This window comes from Rhea pennata, chromosome 4, assembly GCF_028389875.1.
Source record: "Rhea pennata isolate bPtePen1 chromosome 4, bPtePen1.pri, whole genome shotgun sequence".
NCBI lineage: Eukaryota > Metazoa > Chordata > Aves > Rheiformes > Rheidae > Rhea > Rhea pennata.
The window spans coordinates 37430-59102 of NC_084666.1; the positions used below are offsets into that span (position 1 = coordinate 37430).

At 64.9% G+C, this 21673-nt stretch overlaps 3 long non-coding RNA genes across 5 annotated transcripts; all 3 read right to left on the reverse strand.

Moving 5' to 3' along the window:
* Positions 1-306: 306 nt before the first annotated feature.
* On the reverse strand, positions 307-7782 carry LOC134139997 (uncharacterized). Of its 2 annotated transcripts, XR_009958312.1 has the most exons (5): positions 7043-7782; positions 6450-6662; positions 5507-5644; positions 889-1015; positions 307-473 (listed from the first exon to the last, which is right to left on the reverse strand). It is a non-coding gene; the product is annotated as an uncharacterized LOC134139997 (long non-coding RNA). The 2 variants fall into 2 exon arrangements; XR_009958313.1 differs by lacking the exons at positions 307-473; positions 889-1015 and having other exon boundaries at positions 5417-5644.
* Positions 7783-8909: 1127 nt separating this feature from the next.
* On the reverse strand, positions 8910-17097 carry LOC134139998 (uncharacterized). 2 transcript variants are annotated; one of them, XR_009958314.1, is made up of 5 exons: positions 15711-17097; positions 15118-15330; positions 14175-14312; positions 9493-9619; positions 8910-9076 (listed from the first exon to the last, which is right to left on the reverse strand). It is a non-coding gene; the product is annotated as an uncharacterized LOC134139998 (long non-coding RNA). The 2 variants fall into 2 exon arrangements; XR_009958315.1 differs by lacking the exons at positions 8910-9076; positions 9493-9619 and having other exon boundaries at positions 14085-14312; positions 15711-17092.
* A 481-nt stretch (positions 17098-17578) lies between these two features.
* Positions 17579-19914, reverse strand: LOC134140000 (uncharacterized). Its single transcript, XR_009958318.1, has 3 exons — positions 19855-19914; positions 18162-18288; positions 17579-17745 (listed from the first exon to the last, which is right to left on the reverse strand). It is a non-coding gene; the product is annotated as an uncharacterized LOC134140000 (long non-coding RNA).
* Between the last annotated feature and the right edge of the window lie 1759 nt (positions 19915-21673).

Genomic DNA, 21673 nt, shown 5'->3' on the forward strand with positions numbered 1-21673 from the left:
GAACGGGTTTTCCTTTGGGGGAGACGGGGACAGCTCTCAGCCGGTCCCGGTTGATTTTATTACTTCAGCTTGCTTACGTTTTCCTGGTCTCTTCTACTTCGGCCGCGCCAATTAACCTCAAAAGCGTCACGCCTTTCCCCTTCTATCCACGCGCGTGCGATAACAAAACAAAATAGAAACGACCAAAGCAAAACTAAGGCAGATGCCGCTAGCGATACCCACGGGGTAGGAACGGCTTGCTTGGGCCTCGGCGCTGCCTCCGGGAGGCCAAAATAACTAACAGTCACTGTCGAGAGTTACCTTGACTCGCCCGTGGCGGAACACCTGCCGCTACCCTGGCAGCTGCTGGGGATACCGAGGGTCCGCTGCGTTTCTGCCTCCTCGTTTCAACCCCGTCCCTTGGGTATTAATCCCCTACACGCCGTTCGTCCGGCTTCCCTCTCCGTCAGCATTTGCTGTCGTTGGTTCCAGCTCTGTAACAAAGAGAGAAACTGGCATTTTGCTGGCAACGAAAGGCTTAGATTTACGCGCGTTCTTTTTCTCTTTACTGTGTCCCTGTTTTTTTTTTCTCCCTCCCTCCCCCACCCCCCCCGAAAGGAAAGGGCTTAATACAGCACTTTGTATCACACAGTACAGGGTAAACTGTTTGGAAACGCTGCATACAGCCAACAGGGCTAGGTTATTAGACAGGCAGGCGCATCACCTGACACTTACCTACGCCGCCTTCCGTGAAACCTTGTTTTTATTCCGCTTCGGTATTATCGTTACTGCTCCGCATCCTTTCTCAAAGCCTTGCACGCACGCTCTTAACCGAGAATTCTCTCGGCCCTTAACTACACGGAAGAGCGACAGCACTCGATGTGCCGGTCTCTCTTTCAGACCTATTACCTTCTCGATACAGCTCCCGGACTCCCGTTGCGCTCGGATGCTCGCCTCACAGGTGGCGACCAAAGCGAACGGCTGGGTCGCTGGGTCTAGCCGCTTCTCTTGGAGATGCCCCCTTCCGGGGACTACCCTGCCAGACAGACCGAGAAGGCTGATGAGGCCACGAGGGTACCGGGTTTTAGACACTACTTCCCCGAGGCCCCGAGGGTGACAGACGCAACCGCTTCTCTTCACGTTACTCACAGCCACGTTCATCTATTACTTAGGACAAAACCGGTTCTACTTTAAGAGGGGACTGTTGTTCGCTTAAACTTTGCAGAGAGTCCATAACCTGCTACGCATCCTCTCTAGTCCCTTCTGCTTTCGCAATGCCCGTGGTAAGGAAAGGCTGTTATTAATAGCACCCATTCTCCCGCAGGCCGGGGTAAGCCATTTCTCTGCTCTGAGGAGGTGCCTGAAAAAAGCCAGGCTCTTTTCTGTAGCATCCCTGGGGCTTCCCAGGGCCCATCAGTGCTCTCTTAGGCTTTTCCCGAGCCTTTTATTTTACTAGGCGACTCCTTAGCCTGCAGTTTCATGTTAACGCTCCCCTGAAGCATTGCGCACAGCGCAGTTATCCCAGACCAGCCGCATCTTGCGCCTACAGAGAGTTCCGAGAGGCGGCTCAGGCGAAGAGAGGGAAAAAATCGGTTTGGCAGCTGTGCCGTCACCCGTCAACGTTTCTCAGGCTGTGCCTGGCTGGGGGCGGGGGCCTCAGGAGGCTCTGGGAGCCTCTTTCTTCTACCCATCCGCCCGCTTGCCCGGCCACGCTTCTCAAGCGAATGACTTGGGGCTGCGCTCACCGCGCCCGACCCGAGTTCTCCCTCGGCCGCTTTGGCGCAGAGGGTTCAAGCCTCCCGGGACTCAGCAGCGCTCCGGGGCCCGCCTGCGGCCCCGCTCCTCCGGGCTGCGCCCCGAGCAGCTGGGCAGGAGCCGGGGCCCTAAAGGCGACACGTGGCGAGGGGGGGTCGGACCCGCGCTGCGGCACACGCGGCGCCGCGCAGACCCCGCCCGGCGCTCCCGGCGGGGCCGAGCCGGGCCCCAGCCCCCGCCGCCCCGAGCCCCGCACCGCCGCCTCCGCGCAGCCACGGCCTCAGCGAGCAGGCGGCAGCCCGACACCCGCGGCCACCCGAAGGGGCGCGCTCGCCTCACGGGCACCCCCCGCTCCTCCACCTCAGGCAGCCTCAGCCCGCCGCCGCCGCGCGAAAGCTCCGTCCCTGCTCGCCGCCATGCTGCTCCCCGGCGCCGCGCATGCGCCGCCCGCCAACCGGGCGCAGCCGCAGCAGCGGCCCGGCGGTCGAGCACCGCGCATGCGCCGGCTGCGGCCGCGGCCGCGGCGGGAGGGGCGGCGGGAGCGGGGAGGAGGCGAGAGCCGGGGCGGCGCTCTCGCGGCTCCCGCGTGCGAGCCGCAGGGCGCCGCGGCCCCGCGGGGCTCGCCCCGAGCGGCGAGCGCCCCGAGGCTGCTCTGCCCGTGCCCGAGAAACCGACGGGCATCAGCGAGCAGGCTCCGGGGCCGCTCCGGTGCGAGAGTAGCGCGGAGCAGCTCCGGGGCGGCACTGACCGTCCCCGCGACCCCAGGGAGCAGCGATAAGGAGAAGCGCCCTGCGCTACCGGTCCGTGAGCACCGGGAAGGGGCGAGGAGCCGGGCCCGTGCGCTTACCTGCGGCCGAAAGAGCGGAGAGGCGCGGCAGTGCGCGCGTCTGCTGCCGGCGGTATTCTCCGCACGCAGGGGAGGCCGGGGGGGCGGCAGTACTGGCTTCTGGACCCGCGAGAACAGCAGTGAGCGGGGCGGGAGGGAGTGCGCATGCGCGGCCCCGTCTACGGGTGCAGTACCGCAATGCGGACATCTGAGGGCAGTAGTGAGCGGGCCGAAGGGAGTGCGCATGCGCGGCCCCGTCTACGGGTGCAGTACCGCAATGCGGACAGGCGAGGGCAGCAGAGAGCGGGGCGGGATGCGGTGCGCATGCGCGGCCCCGTCTCGGGTGCAGTACCGCAATGCGGACATTTGAGGGCAGTAGTGAGCGGGGCGGGAGGCAGTGCGCATGCGCGGCCCCGTTTCAGGTGCAGTACCGCAATGCGGACAGGCGAGGGCAGCAGTGAGCGGGGGATGCGGTGCGCATGCGCGGCCCCGTCTACGGGTGCAGTACCGCAATGCGGACATTTGAGGGCAGTAGTGAGCGGGGCGGGAGGCAGTGCGCATGCGCGGCCCCGTTTCGGGTGCAGTACCGCAATGCGGACATTTGAGGGCAGTAGTGAGCGGGCCGAAGGGAGTGCGCATGCGCGGCCCCGTTTCGGGTGCAGTACCGCAATGCGGACAGGCGAGGGCAGCAGAGAGCGGGGCGGGAGGCGGTGCGCATGCGCGGCACCGTTTCAGGTGCAGTACCGCAATGCGGACAGGCGAGGGCAGCAGAGAGCGGGGTAGGGAGTGCGCATGCGCGGCCCCGTCTACGGGTGCAGTACCGCAATGCGGACAGGCGAGGGCAGCAGTGAGCGGGCCGAAGGGACTGCGCATGCGCGGCCCCGTCTACGGGTGCAGTACCGCAATGCGGACATCTGAGGGCAGCAGTGAGCGGGGCGGGAGGCGGTGCGCATGCGCGGCCCGTCTACGGGTGCAGTACCGCAGCGCGGACAGGCGAGGGCAGCAGAGAGCGGGGCGGGAGGCGGTGCGCATGCGCGGCCCCGTCTCGGGTGCAGTCGAGCACTCTCGAAACGAGGTGACGGTAACGAGCACTGCAGCGGGCAGGGCGTAGGCGCTTTCCCGCCTCAGGTGCGCGCCTGTTTTTTTTTCGACCCTCGAGGGCAGCGGTGAGCGCGGCGGAACGCAGTGCGCGGGCGCCTGCCATATCTGTTGCAATACCGCTTTATCGACGGGCGAGGGCAGCAGTGAGTACGGCGGAACGCAGTGCGCATGCGCTGCCCCGCAGTAACGAGCGCCTGAGCAATATGGCCGCGCGGCAGCGCAGCGGCGAAAGAACTACCGCTGCCGGCATGCCGCGCGGCACGAAGATGGCGCACCGGAAGCCCAGTGTCGGAAGACTACCGTTCCCGGCGTGCCGCGCGGCTGCCGCGCAACGCTCCAATAACTTTGGCCCTACGGCCGGCCCGTCCCGCGCCGTCCCCCAATACCCTCCGGCGCTCCCGCGACCGGACCCGCGGCAGTTCCGACACCGCCTCCGCCCCTTCCCCGCAATCCTGCCTAGGGCTTCCCCTCAGCTCCCTCCTCCCGCTCCCACACGCGATCCCCAGCTGGCCCAAGACGCCCCCCTCTTGCGCCCCCCCCACCCCCGCGCGCACCCCCTTTCTCCCCGCCCTCCGCAGCCCCGGCGCACCCCCTGCCCTCCCGCAGCCTCGGTGCGCCGCTCTTCCACCCCCCCCCCCCCCCGGCAGCGCGCACCGCTTGTGCCCCCCCCCCCGCCCCGCACGTTCCCATCCGCGGGGCCACGCGCCGGACCCGCGGCGCAGACCGACCCCCCTGACACCCCTCACCTCCTCCGCGCTGCAGCCGCCCTGCCGCTTCCAGCGGGCGCTGCTCCGCACCCCGGTTCCCAGCTCCCGGACCGGCCCCGGCGCCAGCTCGCCCCAAACGCTGCTCCGCTCCTGGCCAGGGCCCACCCCCGCCATCGCCAGCAGCGGCCCCCCCCCCCCCCCCGGCCCCCCCCGGGCCGCCTCCCAGCCCCGGCTCCCGCAGCCGCAGCCTGTCGGCAAGGGGGCGGCAGCAACGGCCCTCAGCCCCGGCGGGGGCTCCCAGGGCACCAGAGGCACCCCCGCTCCCGGGAGCGGCTCCCTGAAAGCTCAAGGCAGAGCCCCGGAGCGCACGGGGAGCAAAAGGGAGCGCTCGGGGCACAAGGGAACCGAGCGGGACCTGTGGGGGCCACAAAGGTAGAGAAAAGGCGACGACAGAGCAAACGGAACGATTCTGGGGGCACCGAAAGGCAGGAGGAGGGCCCTGGGGGGCACTCGCCAAACTCTGCGGCAGACGACAAAGCTAAACGGAGAACTCTGGCGCGGGCTGCAAAGCAAACGCAGGGCCCCGAGGCACACGGGGGCCTTGGGGGCAGCCCAAACCGTGAACTGAAGGCTCCTGAGGGTACCAGAGGGCAAACGCGGGGCTCTGGGGCAAACCAAAACACAAACAAAGGGCCTCGGGGGCACACCATCAGGCACCTCACAGGGCTCAGCGCGGCTGACGGCACGGCGCCCGCAGGCTCTCCCCGTTCCCACGGGCGCTCCCAGCTCCAGGCACGCAGTGGCCCTGGCTGCCCCCACCACGATGGGGATCGCCCCCCGCCCAGAGTCCCGAGGGTCCAGGCCACGCAAGGGCGATTCCCCACGGCCCCGTCAACGGCACCGAGCTCCCCGGGAACCGCAGGCGCTCCGAAGCGCAAGGGGCTCGGCCGCCGGCTGCGGGCCCCAGGCGCAACGCGTAACCCTCTCCCCCCGGGCATCGTCCTCATGGCAAAGGCACAGCCAGAACCACAGGCACGAGCGCAAAGAATTAAAGCAACCGTTTATTGTTTTGCCGTGCAGAAACACCACCTGGGAGCGAGCCAGCCACCGAGCTGGACGCCGGCACGCTTTCCCTTACCTTGTGACACCCAGAGTCCTCACCGGCGTCCGTCCGTCGGGGAAGGGTCAGCTCCCGCTGCCGCCCTTGACGCGGCAGGTGTCCGAGTAGCCGACGACCTACCCCTTCCGCTTTCACCTTCAGGGAGAGCACTCAGCTCTGAGAACGGAGAGGACGACGCCTGAGCTCGCCTGTCTGCGCGCTTCTGCCCTGCGCCAGGCTAGAGCCCTGCAGGACGCTCGTTGCACAGCGCTCGGCTCGCCCGTCCCATCGCCGGTCTCGGTGGCACGGGCCTGGGCCGCACGAAGCCCAGCCCTGAGGTCTGCGCGCAGAGCTGAACGCTGGGTGCAGGGGAAGGTTACAAACCCAAAGGAGGGCGGGCTGGACGAGGAGACGGGGAACGGAAGCGGACGGATCCGCATAGCACGGACAGCCCTCGCCACGCTCCGAGCCCGCTCGCCTGCCGGGCTGCTCGCCTGTTTGCCTACAGCTCCGGGGCGTCCGCAAGAGCCGGGGCGCACGCACAGGCCCAGGCTGGAGAGGAGCCTTGTGTTCCGTCACGGCACTTGACTATTCCCCGTGCGCTAGCCCCTTTCAGATGCTTAACCCCAAATGCTCTCAGCCCTTAACAACTTCAGTACCCTGGGCACCTGGTTCGTCCACGCTCTCAAACCCTCCTTGCTCTTTCCTGTCCTGTTTGAAACTCTCCCAGACCGCCCCCACCCTCAGACCACTGTCCTGCAAACAAATCAAGCCGCCGAGGTCACTGGGAGATTCTCAGTTCAGTGCTCCTCCCTCCCCTCCCCTCCCCTCCCCTTCCTCCCCAAGCTTTCGCTATAGCTCCCTAAGCCGGGCAGAACGCAGATCCTCCCTTAAGCACCCCCGTAAGCGGTTTTTATTCCCAAGTCGCTCTTACGACATGAGGCAGCAAAGCAAGGCAAAGACACGTGGGGTCGCAGCTTACCCATGTAGCCGCAACAAAGTCTTGTTTTAGGCCTCGCTGCTTCTTCCAGGTGAGTGACCAAAACACTGCTCCACGCAGGCACCTAAGGCTTCACACAGACCTGGTGGCTCTGCTAGCAACAGCAGCGCCATAGCGACCGGGCCACCGGTTGTGGGGTTTGTTAGACGCTGAGCTAGGCGACCCGTCCTTCAACTGAGACTAGAAGCAGGTGTGCTGTGAGAAACAGAACAAGAACGCAGAATGTGAGCCAAGCAGATAACCGTGGTGTCTGCTTGTGAGAAAACTCTATCAAGGGACATAACCAATCGCTTTAGCAGCTGGAGCGCGTGCTTGTCGCTGTATACCCAATCACCGCGCTGTGTGTGTCGCGTGCACAACTCGTGCTTACTGTATCGATAGATATATTTTGCCTTCTGACATGGATAAACGTCTTCTGATCAGAACCTATCAGGAGTCCGTGCAATCAACCCCTTCAACCGGTCACTATCCCCCTATCCCCTCCCCCCCCCCCGCCGGCCCCTGCCCCCCGCCTCCTCTGCTGCTCCGTGAACTGCAGCTTACTACTCCACGGTTCGGGTACGGACGCTGCCAACCTTCCTACTGTCAAAGGCTCCTCGTCGGCAACAGGCAGAGAACTCGCCAAGACCGGCATTCGGATTCTCCCGAATCGGCTGCTCTCGGCGCGTCACCTGCCGAGGTCGGAGGGCGGCAGCCTGCAGTTCTTCACGACGGCCCGTCGTCGTTCCCTGCTGTTCAGAATGCCGAGGATTAACGCAATTTAGAAACACAAAAATACTACCGCCGTACGGCGTAAAGCCGAGCTAAAGTTTCCGCAACCTCTCTGCGTCCGACAGAAGGAGCCACGCGCGTCAGCGCCTACAGCTCGAGGCCGCCGACCCCTCCCGGGCGACGTTCTTCCGGCAGGCTCCCTCCCCGAGCGCCTCGGCCTCGCCTAAGGGTCTCCCTCGGGACATTACAACTTAGCCGGCCAGCACCTGTCGACGCAGGCACCGTAAAATCCATCACCCTACGAAAGTACGGAGCAAAGCAAAGCTCTGCGGAAAATCGTAAGAATCCAAAGGTGCTTCTAAGCACAAAAGCAGCTCTAACGCAAACACGCGCGCGCGCACGCGCGCAAGGTAAACGAGAACGCGCAACCCGCAGGTACCGCTTCCCCCAGCCCTGCTCTGGGGGCTACGACGACACTCGGGTTTGCTGCGAAAGGGAAGTTAGACTAAGTAGCCGCTAGAGATTAATCTGTCAGAAACCTTCTCTGTCCGCATTTTTGGGCGCAACGTGCTCTGCCCCTCGGTCAACGCAGACACGCGCAACATCCCCTTCCTGTAACACCCGCACAGTAACCCCTGCTCGGTAAGGTTAGTGCTCATCGTGCCGCTCGGACAGATGATCCCCTGCTGTCTAGTCCTAGGCCTGGCGTTACCACTTTAGAGGGACCTGAGCGCGTCGGACCGCCTCTGTGCTGTCAAAGGGAGAAGTATCGCAGACAGTTACAGCCCAGGGCGCTGCTAAACGGTCTTTCTCACAGCCAGAGAATTTGCGTTCCGGCCCCAAAGGGGACGCGAGGACGGTGCCGTTGGCACCCGCTTTCCCTTACCGCTCTTTTCTGACGGTGCTGCTCCCACAGAGTCACCAGATGCGGAAAGCATTACTGGAAAAGGCTCGCCTCGTCCTAGGAATTTGCGGGCAGGAGATGCTAATTCATTCCACGAGGCTTTAAACGAGGCTCTAACGTCTCCTCCACCTACGGGCTTCCTCCTCCCCCAGATGCCATTGCCAGGTAACTAGCTGCGGGTTGCGCTAACCGAGCCCTCCGAAAACGACCTCTTCGTTTTACAGGGCGCACGCTTTCTCTCTCTCTCCCTCTCTCTCTGTTTTCCCCTCTCCCCCTCTTTCCTTTTCTCTCTTTCTCTCTCTCCCTCTCCCGTAACTCTGGCCGCTTCACCATCGTTCCCCGAAGATAACGATTTGCTGCCCTGCAGCTTTTAAAAGAGGACGTTTTGTAGACATACAAAGTCACGCACCCAGAAGTACACGTACGGAGCAGACTTGTTTGGGAGCTGCACAGGCCTCCCGTTACACGTTGGTGACCTATTATTCCGCTCGCTCTTAACGGCGATCCTGCCTAGTCGGGAGGAACGGGTTTTCCTTTGGGGGAGACGGGGACAGCTCTCAGCCGGTCCCGGTTGATTTTATTACTTCAGCTTGCTTACGTTTTCCTGGTCTCTTCTACTTCGGCCGCGCCAATTAACCTCAAAAGCGTCACGCCTTTCCCCTTCTATCCACGCGCGTGCGATAACAAAACAAAATAGAAACGACCAAAGCAAAACTAAGGCAGATGCCGCTAGCGATACCCACGGGGTAGGAACGGCTTGCTTGGGCCTCGGCGCTGCCTCCGGGAGGCCAAAATAACTAACAGTCACTGTCGAGAGTTACCTTGACTCGCCCGTGGCGGAACACCTGCCGCTACCCTGGCAGCTGCTGGGGATACCGAGGGTCCGCTGCGTTTCTGCCTCCTCGTTTCAACCCCGTCCCTTGGGTATTAATCCCCTACACGCCGTTCGTCCGGCTTCCCTCTCCGTCAGCATTTGCTGTCGTTGGTTCCAGCTCTGTAACAAAGAGAGAAACTGGCATTTTGCTGGCAACGAAAGGCTTAGATTTACGCGCGTTCTTTTTCTCTTTACTGTGTCCCTGTTTTTTTTTTCTCCCTCCCTCCCCCACCCCCCCCCGAAAGGAAAGGGCTTAATACAGCACTTTGTATCACACAGTACAGGGTAAACTGTTTGGAAACGCTGCATACAGCCAACAGGGCTAGGTTATTAGACAGGCAGGCGCATCACCTGACACTTACCTACGCCGCCTTCCGTGAAACCTTGTTTTTATTCCGCTTCGGTATTATCGTTACTGCTCCGCATCCTTTCTCAAAGCCTTGCACGCACGCTCTTAACCGAGAATTCTCTCGGCCCTTAACTACACGGAAGAGCGACAGCACTCGATGTGCCGGTCTCTCTTTCAGACCTATTACCTTCTCGATACAGCTCCCGGACTCCCGTTGCGCTCGGATGCTCGCCTCACAGGTGGCGACCAAAGCGAACGGCTGGGTCGCTGGGTCTAGCCGCTTCTCTTGGAGATGCCCCCTTCCGGGGACTACCCTGCCAGACAGACCGAGAAGGCTGATGAGGCCACGAGGGTACCGGGTTTTAGACACTACTTCCCCGAGGCCCCGAGGGTGACAGACGCAACCGCTTCTCTTCACGTTACTCACAGCCACGTTCATCTATTACTTAGGACAAAACCGGTTCTACTTTAAGAGGGGACTGTTGTTCGCTTAAACTTTGCAGAGAGTCCATAACCTGCTACGCATCCTCTCTAGTCCCTTCTGCTTTCGCAATGCCCGTGGTAAGGAAAGGCTGTTATTAATAGCACCCATTCTCCCGCAGGCCGGGGTAAGCCATTTCTCTGCTCTGAGGAGGTGCCTGAAAAAAGCCAGGCTCTTTTCTGTAGCATCCCTGGGGCTTCCCAGGGCCCATCAGTGCTCTCTTAGGCTTTTCCCGAGCCTTTTATTTTACTAGGCGACTCCTTAGCCTGCAGTTTCATGTTAACGCTCCCCTGAAGCATTGCGCACAGCGCAGTTATCCCAGACCAGCCGCATCTTGCGCCTACAGAGAGTTCCGAGAGGCGGCTCAGGCGAAGAGAGGGAAAAAATCGGTTTGGCAGCTGTGCCGTCACCCGTCAACGTTTCTCAGGCTGTGCCTGGCTGGGGGCGGGGGCCTCAGGAGGCTCTGGGAGCCTCTTTCTTCTACCCATCCGCCCGCTTGCCCGGCCACGCTTCTCAAGCGAATGACTTGGGGCTGCGCTCACCGCGCCCGACCCGAGTTCTCCCTCGGCCGCTTTGGCGCAGAGGGTTCAAGCCTCCCGGGACTCAGCAGCGCTCCGGGGCCCGCCTGCGGCCCCGCTCCTCCGGGCTGCGCCCCGAGCAGCTGGGCAGGAGCCGGGGCCCTAAAGGCGACACGTGGCGAGGGGGGGTCGGACCCGCGCTGCGGCACACGCGGCGCCGCGCAGACCCCGCCCGGCGCTCCCGGCGGGGCCGAGCCGGGCCCCAGCCCCCGCCGCCCCGAGCCCCGCACCGCCGCCTCCGCGCAGCCACGGCCTCAGCGAGCAGGCGGCAGCCCGACACCCGCGGCCACCCGAAGGGGCGCGCTCGCCTCACGGGCACCCCCCGCTCCTCCACCTCAGGCAGCCTCAGCCCGCCGCCGCCGCGCGAAAGCTCCGTCCCTGCTCGCCGCCATGCTGCTCCCCGGCGCCGCGCATGCGCCGCCCGCCAACCGGGCGCAGCCGCAGCAGCGGCCCGGCGGTCGAGCACCGCGCATGCGCCGGCTGCGGCCGCGGCCGCGGCGGGAGGGGCGGCGGGAGCGGGGAGGAGGCGAGAGCCGGGGCGGCGCTCTCGCGGCTCCCGCGTGCGAGCCGCAGGGCGCCGCGGCCCCGCGGGGCTCGCCCCGAGCGGCGAGCGCCCCGAGGCTGCTCTGCCCGTGCCCGAGAAACCGACGGGCATCAGCGAGCAGGCTCCGGGGCCGCTCCGGTGCGAGAGTAGCGCGGAGCAGCTCCGGGGCGGCACTGACCGTCCCCGCGACCCCAGGGAGCAGCGATAAGGAGAAGCGCCCTGCGCTACCGGTCCATGAGCACCGGGAAGGGGCGAGGAGCCGGGCCCGTGCGCTTACCTGCGGCCGAAAGAGCGGAGAGGCGCGGCAGTGCGCGCGTCTGCTGCCGGCGGTATTCTCCGCACGCAGGGGAGGCCGGGGGGGCGGCAGTACTGGCTTCTGGACCCGCGAGAACAGCAGTGAGCGGGGCGGGAGGGAGTGCGCATGCGCGGCCCCGTCTACGGGTGCAGTACCGCAATGCGGACATCTGAGGGCAGTAGTGAGCGGGCCGAAGGGAGTGCGCATGCGCGGCCCCGTCTACGGGTGCAGTACCGCAATGCGGACAGGCGAGGGCAGCAGAGAGCGGGGCGGGATGCGGTGCGCATGCGCGGCCCCGTCTCGGGTGCAGTACCGCAATGCGGACATTTGAGGGCAGTAGTGAGCGGGGCGGGAGGCAGTGCGCATGCGCGGCCCCGTTTCAGGTGCAGTACCGCAATGCGGACAGGCGAGGGCAGCAGTGAGCGGGGGATGCGGTGCGCATGCGCGGCCCCGTCTACGGGTGCAGTACCGCAATGCGGACATTTGAGGGCAGTAGTGAGCGGGGCGGGAGGCAGTGCGCATGCGCGGCCCCGTTTCGGGTGCAGTACCGCAATGCGGACATTTGAGGGCAGTAGTGAGCGGGCCGAAGGGAGTGCGCATGCGCGGCCCCGTTTCGGGTGCAGTACCGCAATGCGGACAGGCGAGGGCAGCAGAGAGCGGGGCGGGAGGCGGTGCGCATGCGCGGCACCGTTTCAGGTGCAGTACCGCAATGCGGACAGGCGAGGGCAGCAGAGAGCGGGGTAGGGAGTGCGCATGCGCGGCCCCGTCTACGGGTGCAGTACCGCAATGCGGACAGGCGAGGGCAGCAGTGAGCGGGCCGAAGGGACTGCGCATGCGCGGCCCCGTCTACGGGTGCAGTACCGCAATGCGGACATCTGAGGGCAGCAGTGAGCGGGGCGGGAGGCGGTGCGCATGCGCGGCCCGTCTACGGGTGCAGTACCGCAGCGCGGACAGGCGAGGGCAGCAGAGAGCGGGGCGGGAGGCGGTGCGCATGCGCGGCCCCGTCTCGGGTGCAGTCGAGCACTCTCGAAACGAGGTGACGGTAACGAGCACTGCAGCGGGCAGGGCGTAGGCGCTTTCCCGCCTCAGGTGCGCGCCTGCTTTTTTTTCGACCCTCGAGGGCAGCGGTGAGCGCGGCGGAACGCAGTGCGCGGGCGCCTGCCATATCTGTTGCAATACCGCTTTATCGACGGGCGAGGGCAGCAGTGAGTACGGCGGAACGCAGTGCGCATGCGCTGCCCCGCAGTAACGAGCGCCTGAGCAATATGGCCGCGCGGCAGCGCAGCGGCGAAAGAACTACCGCTGCCGGCATGCCGCGCGGCACGAAGATGGCGGACCGGAAGCCCAGTGTCGGAAGACTACCGCTCCCGGCGTGCCTCGCGGCACGAAGATGGCGCACCGGAAGCCCAGTGTCGGAAGACTACCGTTCCCGGCGTGCCGCGCGGCTGCCGCGCAACGCTCCAATAACTTTGGCCCTACGGCCGGCCCGTCCCGCGCCGTCCCCCAATACCCTCCGGCGCTCCCGCGACCGGACCCGCGGCAGTTCCGACACCGCCTCCGCCCCTTCCCCGCAATCCTGCCTAGGGCTTCCCCTCAGCTCCCTCCTCCCGCTCCCACACGCGATCCCCAGCTGGCCCAAGACGCCCCCCTCTTGCGCCCCCCCCACCCCCGCGCGCACCCCCTTTCTCCCCGCCCTCCGCAGCCCCGGCGCACCCCCTGCCCTCCCGCAGCCTCGGTGCGCCGCTCTTCCACCCCCCCCCCCCCCCCCCCGGCAGCGCGCACCGCTTGTGCCCCCCCCCCCGCCCCGCACGTTCCCATCCGCGGGGCCACGCGCCGGACCCGCGGCGCAGACCGACCCCCCTGACACCCCTCACCTCCTCCGCGCTGCAGCCGCCCTGCCGCTTCCAGCGGGCGCTGCTCCGCACCCCGGTTCCCAGCTCCCGGACCGGCCCCGGCGCCAGCTCGCCCCAAACGCTGCTCCGCTCCTGGCCAGGGCCCACCCCCGCCATCGCCAGCAGCGGCCCCCCCCCCCCCCCGGCCCCCCCCGGGCCGCCTCCCAGCCCCGGCTCCCGCAGCCGCAGCCTGTCGGCAAGGGGGCGGCAGCAACGGCCCTCAGCCCCGGCGGGGGCTCCCAGGGCACCAGAGGCACCCCCGCTCCCGGGAGCGGCTCCCTGAAAGCTCAAGGCAGAGCCCCGGAGCGCACGGGGAGCAAAAGGGAGCGCTCGGGGCACAAGGGAACCGAGCGGGACCTGTGGGGGCCACAAAGGTAGAGAAAAGGCGACGACAGAGCAAACGGAACGATTCTGGGGGCACCGAAAGGCAGGAGGAGGGCCCTGGGGGGCACTCGCCAAACTCTGCGGCAGACGACAAAGCTAAACGGAGAACTCTGGCGCGGGCTGCAAAGCAAACGCAGGGCCCCGAGGCACACGGGGGCCTTGGGGGCAGCCCAAACCGTGAACTGAAGGCTCCTGAGGGTACCAGAGGGCAAACGCGGGGCTCTGGGGCAAACCAAAACACAAACAAAGGGCCTCGGGGGCACACCATCAGGCACCTCACAGGGCTCAGCGCGGCTGACGGCACGGCGCCCGCAGGCTCTCCCCGTTCCCACGGGCGCTCCCAGCTCCAGGCACGCAGTGGCCCTGGCTGCCCCCACACGATGGGGATCGCCCCCCGCCCAGAGTCCCGAGGGTCCAGGCCACGCAAGGGCGATTCCCCACGGCCCCGTCAACGGCACCGAGCTCCCCGGGAACCGCAGGCGCTCCGAAGCGCAAGGGGCTCGGCCGCCGGCTGCGGGCCCCAGGCGCAACGCGTAACCCTCTCCCCCCGGGCATCGTCCTCATGGCAAAGGCACAGCCAGAACCACAGGCACGAGCGCAAAGAATTAAAGCAACCGTTTATTGTTTTGCCGTGCAGAAACACCACCTGGGAGCGAGCCAGCCACCGAGCTGGACGCCGGCACGCTTTCCCTTACCTTGTGACACCCAGAGTCCTCACCGGCGTCCGTCCGTCGGGGAAGGGTCAGCTCCCGCTGCCGCCCTTGACGCGGCAGGTGTCCGAGTAGCCGACGACCTACCCCTTCCGCTTTCACCTTCAGGGAGAGCACTCAGCTCTGAGAACGGAGAGGACGACGCCTGAGCTCGCCTGTCTGCGCGCTTCTGCCCTGCGCCAGGCTAGAGCCCTGCAGGACGCTCGTTGCACAGCGCTCGGCTCGCCCGTCCCATCGCCGGTCTCGGTGGCACGGGCCTGGGCCGCACGAAGCCCAGCCCTGAGGTCTGCGCGCAGAGCCGAACGCTGGGTGCAGGGGAAGGTTACAAACCCAAAGGAGGGCGGGCTGGACGAGGAGACGGGGAACGGAAGCGGACGGATCCGCATAGCACGGACAGCCCTCGCCACGCTCCGAGCCCGCTCGCCTGCCGGGCTGCTCGCCTGTTTGCCTACAGCTCCGGGGCGTCCGCAAGAGCCGGGGCGCACGCACAGGCCCAGGCTGGAGAGGAGCCTTGTGTTCCGTCACGGCACTTGACTATTCCCCGTGCGCTAGCCCCTTTCAGATGCTTAACCCCAAATGCTCTCAGCCCTTAACAACTTCAGTACCCTGGGCACCTGGTTCGTCCACGCTCTCAAACCCTCCTTGCTCTTTCCTGTCCTGTTTGAAACTCTCCCAGACCGCCCCCACCCTCAGACCACTGTCCTGCAAACAAATCAAGCCGCCGAGGTCACTGGGAGATTCTCAGTTCAGTGCTCCTCCCTCCCCTCCCCTCCCCTCCCCTTCCTCCCCAAGCTTTCGCTATAGCTCCCTAAGCCGGGCAGAACGCAGATCCTCCCTTAAGCACCCCCGTAAGCGGTTTTTATTCCCAAGTCGCTCTTACGACATGAGGCAGCAAAGCAAGGCAAAGACACGTGGGGTCGCAGCTTACCCATGTAGCCGCAACAAAGTCTTGTTTTAGGCCTCGCTGCTTCTTCCAGGTGAGTGACCAAAACACTGCTCCACGCAGGCACCTAAGGCTTCACACAGACCTGGTGGCTCTGCTAGCAACAGCAGCGCCATAGCGACCGGGCCACCGGTTGTGGGGTTTGTTAGACGCTGAGCTAGGCGACCCGTCCTTCAACTGAGACTAGAAGCAGGTGTGCTGTGAGAAACAGAACAAGAACGCAGAATGTGAGCCAAGCAGATAACCGTGGTGTCTGCTTGTGAGAAAACTCTATCAAGGGACATAACCAATCGCTTTAGCAGCTGGAGCGCGTGCTTGTCGCTGTATACCCAATCACCGCGCTGTGTGTGTCGCGTGCACAACTCGTGCTTACTGTATCGATAGATATATTTTGCCTTCTGACATGGATAAACGTCTTCTGATCAGAACCTATCAGGAGTCCGTGCAATCAACCCCTTCAACCGGTCACTATCCCCCTATCCCCTCCCCCCCCCCCGCCGGCCCCTGCCCCCCGCCTCCTCTGCTGCTCCGTGAACTGCAGCTTACTACTCCACGGTTCGGGTACGGACGCTGCCAACCTTCCTACTGTCAAAGGCTCCTCGTCGGCAACAGGCAGAGAACTCGCCAAGACCGGCATTCGGATTCTCCCGAATCGGCTGCTCTCGGCGCGTCACCTGCCGAGGTCGGAGGGCGGCAGCCTGCAGTTCTTCACGACGGCCCGTCGTCGTTCCCTGCTGTTCAGAATGCCGAGGATTAACGCAATTTAGAAACACAAAAATACTACCGCCGTACGGCGTAAAGCCGAGCTAAAGTTTCCGCAACCTCTCTGCGTCCGACAGAAGGAGCCACGCGCGTCAGCGCCTACAGCTCGAGGCCGCCGACCCCTCCCGGGCGACGTTCTTCCGGCAGGCTCCCTCCCCGAGCGCCTCGGCCTCGCCTAAGGGTCTCCCTCGGGACATTACAACTTAGCCGGCCAGCACCTGTCGACGCAGGCACCGTAAAATCCATCACCCTACGAAAGTACGGAGCAAAGCAAAGCTCTGCGGAAAATCGTAAGAATCCAAAGGTGCTTCTAAGCACAAAAGCAGCTCTAACGCAAACACGCGCGCGCGCACGCGCGCAAGGTAAACGAGAACGCGCAACCCGCAGGTACCGCTTCCCCCAGCCCTGCTCTGGGGGCTACGACGACACTCGGGTTTGCTGCGAAAGGGAAGTTAGACTAAGTAGCCGCTAGAGATTAATCTGTCAGAAACCTTCTCTGTCCGCATTTTTGGGCGCAACGTGCTCTGCCCCTCGGTCAACGCAGACACGCGCAACATCCCCTTCCTGTAACACCCGCACAGTAACCCCCTGCTCGGTAAGGTTAGTGCTCATCGTGCCGCTCGGACAGATGATCCCCTGCTGTCTAGTCCTAGGCCTGGCGTTACCACTTTAGAGGGACCTGAGCGCGTCGGACCGCCTCTGTGCTGTCAAAGGGAGAAGTATCGCAGACAGTTACAGCCCAGGGCGCTGCTAAACGGTCTTTCTCACAGCCAGAGAATTTGCGTTCCGGCCCCAAAGGGGACGCGAGGACGGTGCCGTTGGCACCCGCTTTCCCTTACCGCTCTTTTCTGACGGTGCTGCTCCCACAGAGTCACCAGATGCGGAAAGCATTACTGGAAAAGGCTCGCCTCGTCCTAGGAATTTGCGGGCAGGAGATGCTAATTCATTCCACGAGGCTTTAAACGAGGCTCTAACGTCTCCTCCACCTACGGGCTTCCTCCTCCCCCAGATGCCATTGCCAGGTAACTAGCTGCGGGTTGCGCTAACCGAGCCCTCCGAAAACGACCTCTTCGTTTTACAGGGCGCACGCTTTCTCTCTCTCTCCCTCTCTCTCTGTTTTCCTCTCTCCCCCTCTTTCCTTTTCTCTCTTTCTCTCTCTCCCTCTCCCGTAACTCTGGCCGCTTCACCATCGTTCCCCGAAGATAACGATTTGCTGCCCTGCAGCTTTTAAAAGAGGACGTTTTGTAGACATACAAAGTCACGCACCCAGAAGTACACGTACGGAGCAGACTTGTTTGGGAGCTGCACAGGCCTCCCGTTACACGTTGGTGACCTATTATTCCGCTCGCTCTTAACGGCGATCCTGCCTAGTCGGGAGGAACGGGTTTTCCTTTGGGGGAGACGGGGACAGCTCTCAGCCGGTCCCGGTTGATTTTATTACTTCAGCTTGCTTACGTTTTCCTGGTCTCTTCTACTTCGGCCGCGCCAATTAACCTCAAAAGCGTCACGCCTTTCCCCTTCTATCCACGCGCGTGCGATAACAAAACAAAATAGAAACGACCAAAGCAAAACTAAGGCAGATGCCGCTAGCGATACCCACGGGGTAGGAACGGCTTGCTTGGGCCTCGGCGCTGCCTCCGGGAGGCCAAAATAACTAACAGTCACTGTCGAGAGTTACCTTGACTCGCCCGTGGCGGAACACCTGCCGCTACCCTGGCAGCTGCTGGGGATACCGAGGGTCCGCTGCGTTTCTGCCTCCTCGTTTCAACCCCGTCCCTTGGGTATTAATCCCCTACACGCCGTTCGTCCGGCTTCCCTCTCCGTCAGCATTTGCTGTCGTTGGTTCCAGCTCTGTAACAAAGAGAGAAACTGGCATTTTGCTGGCAACGAAAGGCTTAGATTTACGCGCGTTCTTTTTCTCTTTACTGTGTCCCTGTTTTTTTTTTCTCCCTCCCTCCCCCACCCCCCCCCGAAAGGAAAGGGCTTAATACAGCACTTTGTATCACACAGTACAGGGTAAACTGTTTGGAAACGCTGCATACAGCCAACAGGGCTAGGTTATTAGACAGGCAGGCGCATCACCTGACACTTACCTACGCCGCCTTCCGTGAAACCTTGTTTTTATTCCGCTTCGGTATTATCGTTACTGCTCCGCATCCTTTCTCAAAGCCTTGCACGCACGCTCTTAACCGAGAATTCTCTCGGCCCTTAACTACACGGAAGAGCGACAGCACTCGATGTGCCGGTCTCTCTTTCAGACCTATTACCTTCTCGATACAGCTCCCGGACTCCCGTTGCGCTCGGATGCTCGCCTCACAGGTGGCGACCAAAGCGAACGGCTGGGTCGCTGGGTCTAGCCGCTTCTCTTGGAGATGCCCCCTTCCGGGGACTACCCTGCCAGACAGACCGAGAAGGCTGATGAGGCCACGAGGGTACCGGGTTTTAGACACTACTTCCCCGAGGCCCCGAGGGTGACAGACGCAACCGCTTCTCTTCACGTTACTCACAGCCACGTTCATCTATTACTTAGGACAAAACCGGTTCTACTTTAAGAGGGGACTGTTGTTCGCTTAAACTTTGCAGAGAGTCCATAACCTGCTACGCATCCTCTCTAGTCCCTTCTGCTTTCGCAATGCCCGTGGTAAGGAAAGGCTGTTATTAATAGCACCCATTCTCCCGCAGGCCGGGGTAAGCCATTTCTCTGCTCTGAGGAGGTGCCTGAAAAAAGCCAGGCTCTTTTCTGTAGCATCCCTGGGGCTTCCCAGGGCCCATCAGTGCTCTCTTAGGCTTTTCCCGAGCCTTTTATTTTACTAGGCGACTCCTTAGCCTGCAGTTTCATGTTAACGCTCCCCTGAAGCATTGCGCACAGCGCAGTTATCCCAGACCAGCCGCATCTTGCGCCTACAGAGAGTTCCGAGAGGCGGCTCAGGCGAAGAGAGGGAAAAAATCGGTTTGGCAGCTGTGCCGTCACCCGTCAACGTTTCTCAGGCTGTGCCTGGCTGGGGGCGGGGGCCTCAGGAGGCTCTGGGAGCCTCTTTCTTCTACCCATCCGCCCGCTTGCCCGGCCACGCTTCTCAAGCGAATGACTTGGGGCTGCGCTCACCGCGCCCGACCCGAGTTCTCCCTCGGCCGCTTTGGCGCAGAGGGTTCAAGCCTCCCGGGACTCAGCAGCGCTCCGGGGCCCGCCTGCGGCCCCGCTCCTCCGGGCTGCGCCCCGAGCAGCTGGGCAGGAGCCGGGGCCCTAAAGGCGACACGTGGCGAGGGGGGGTCGGACCCGCGCTGCGGCACACGCGGCGCCGCGCAGACCCCGCCCGGCGCTCCCGGCGGGGCCGAGCCGGGCCCCAGCCCCCGCCGCCCCGAGCCCCGCACCGCCGCCTCCGCGCAGCCACGGCCTCAGCGAGCAGGCGGCAGCCCGACACCCGCGGCCACCCGAAGGGGCGCGCTCGCCTCACGGGCACCCCCCGCTCCTCCACCTCAGGCAGCCTCAGCCCGCCGCCGCCGCGCGAAAGCTCCGTCCCTGCTCGCCGCCATGCTGCTCCCCGGCGCCGCGCATGCGCCGCCCGCCAACCGGGCGCAGCCGCAGCAGCGGCCCGGCGGTCGAGCACCGCGCATGCGCCGGCTGCGGCCGCGGCCGCGGCGGGAGGGGCGGCGGGAGCGGGGAGGAGGCGAGAGCCGGGGCGGCGCTCTCGCGGCTCCCGCGTGCGAGCCGCAGGGCGCCGCGGCCCCGCGGGGCTCGCCCCGAGCGGCGAGCGCCCCGAGGCTGCTCTGCCCGTGCCCGAGAAACCGACGGGCATCAGCGAGCAGGCTCCGGGGCCGCTCCGGTGCGAGAGTAGCGCGGAGCAGCTCCGGGGCGGCACTGACCGTCCCCGCGACCCCAGGGAGCAGCGATAAGGAGAAGCGCCCTGCGCTACCGGTCCATGAGCACCGGGAAGGGGCGAGGAGCCGGGCCCGTGCGCTTACCTGCGGCCGAAAGAGCGGAGAGGCGCGGCAGTGCGCGCGTCTGCTGCCGGCGGTATTCTCCGCACGCAGGGGAGGCCGGGGGGGCGGCAGTACTGGCTTCTGGACCCGCGAGAACAGCAGTGAGCGGGGCGGGAGGGAGTGCGCATGCGCGGCCCCGTCTACGGGTGCAGTACCGCAATGCGGACATCTGAGGGCAGTAGTGAGCGGGCCGAAGGGAGTGCGCATGCGCGGCCCCGTCTACGGGTGCAGTACCGCAGTGCGGACATCTGAGGGCAGCAGAGAGCGGGGCGGGATGCGGTGCGCATGCGCGGCCCCGTCTCGGGTGCAGTACCGCAATGCGGACATTTGAGGGCAGTAGTGAGCGGGGCGGGAGGCAGTGCGCATGCGCGGCCCCGTTTCGGGTGCAGTACCGCAATGCGGACATTTGAGGGCAGCAGTGAGCGGGCCGAAGGGAGTGCGCATGCGCGGCCCCGTTTCGGGTGCAGTACCGCAATGCGGACAGGCGAGGGCAGCAGTGAGCGGGGTAGGGAGTGCGCATGCGCGGCCCCGTCTACGGGTGCAGTACCGCAATGCGGACAGGCGAGGGCAGCAGTGAGCGGGCCGAAGGGACTGCGCATGCGCGGCCCCGTCTACGGGTGCAGTACCGCAATGCGGACATCTGAGGGCAGCAGTGAGCGGGGCGGGAGGCGGTGCGCATGCGCGGCCCCGTCTCGGGTGCAGTACCGCAATGCGGACATCTGAGGGCAGTAGTGAGCGGGCCGAAGGGAGTGCGCATGCGCGGCCCCGTCTACGGGTGCAGTACCGCAATGCGGACAGGCGAGGGCAGCAGAGAGCGGGGCGGGATGCGGTGCGCATGCGCGGCCCCGTCTCGGGTGCAGTACCGCAATGCGGACATTTGAGGGCAGTAGTGAGCGGGGCGGGAGGCGGTGCGCATGCGCGGCCCCGTCTCGGGTGCAGTACCGCAATGCGGACAGGCGAGGGCGGTAGTGAGCGGGCCGAAGGGGGTGCGCATGCGCGGCCCCGTCTCGGGTGCAGTCGAGCACTCTCGAAACGAGGGGACGGTAACGAGCACTGCAGCGGCAGGGCGTAGGCGCTTTCCCGCCTCAGGTGCGCGCCTGCTTTTTTTCCGACCCTCGAGGGCAGCGGTGAGCGCGGCGGAACGCAGTGCGCGGGCGCCTGCCCTATCTGTTGCAATACCGCTTTATCGACGGGCGAGGGCAGCAGTGAGTACGGCGGAACGCAGTGCGCATGCGCTGCCCCGCAGTAACGAGCGCCTGAGCAATATGGCCGCGCGGCAGCGCAGCGGCGAAAGAACTACCGCTGCCGGCATGCCGCGCGGCACGAAGATGGCGGACCGGAAGCCCAGTGTCGGAAGACTACCGCTCCCGGCGTGCCGCGCGGCTGCCGCGCAACGCTCCAGTAACTTTGGCCCTATGGCCGGCCCGGCCCGCGCCGTCCCCCAATACCCTCCGGCGCTCCCGCGACCGGACCCGCGGCAGTTCCGACACCGCCTCCGCCCCTTCCCCGCAATCCTGCCTAGGGCTTCCCCTCAGCTCCCTCCTCCCGCTCCCACACGCGATCCCCAGCTGGCCCAAGACGCCCCCCTCTTGCGCCCCCCCCACCCCCGCGCGCACCCCCTTTCTCCCCGCCCTCCGCAGCCCCGGCGCACCCCCTGCCCTCCCGCAGCCTCGGTGCGCCGCTCTTCCACCCCCCCCCCGGCAGCGCGCACCGCTTGTGCCCCCCCCCCCGCCCCGCACGTTCCCATCCGCGGGGCCACGCGCCGGACCCGCGGCGCGGACCGACCCCCCTGACACCCCTC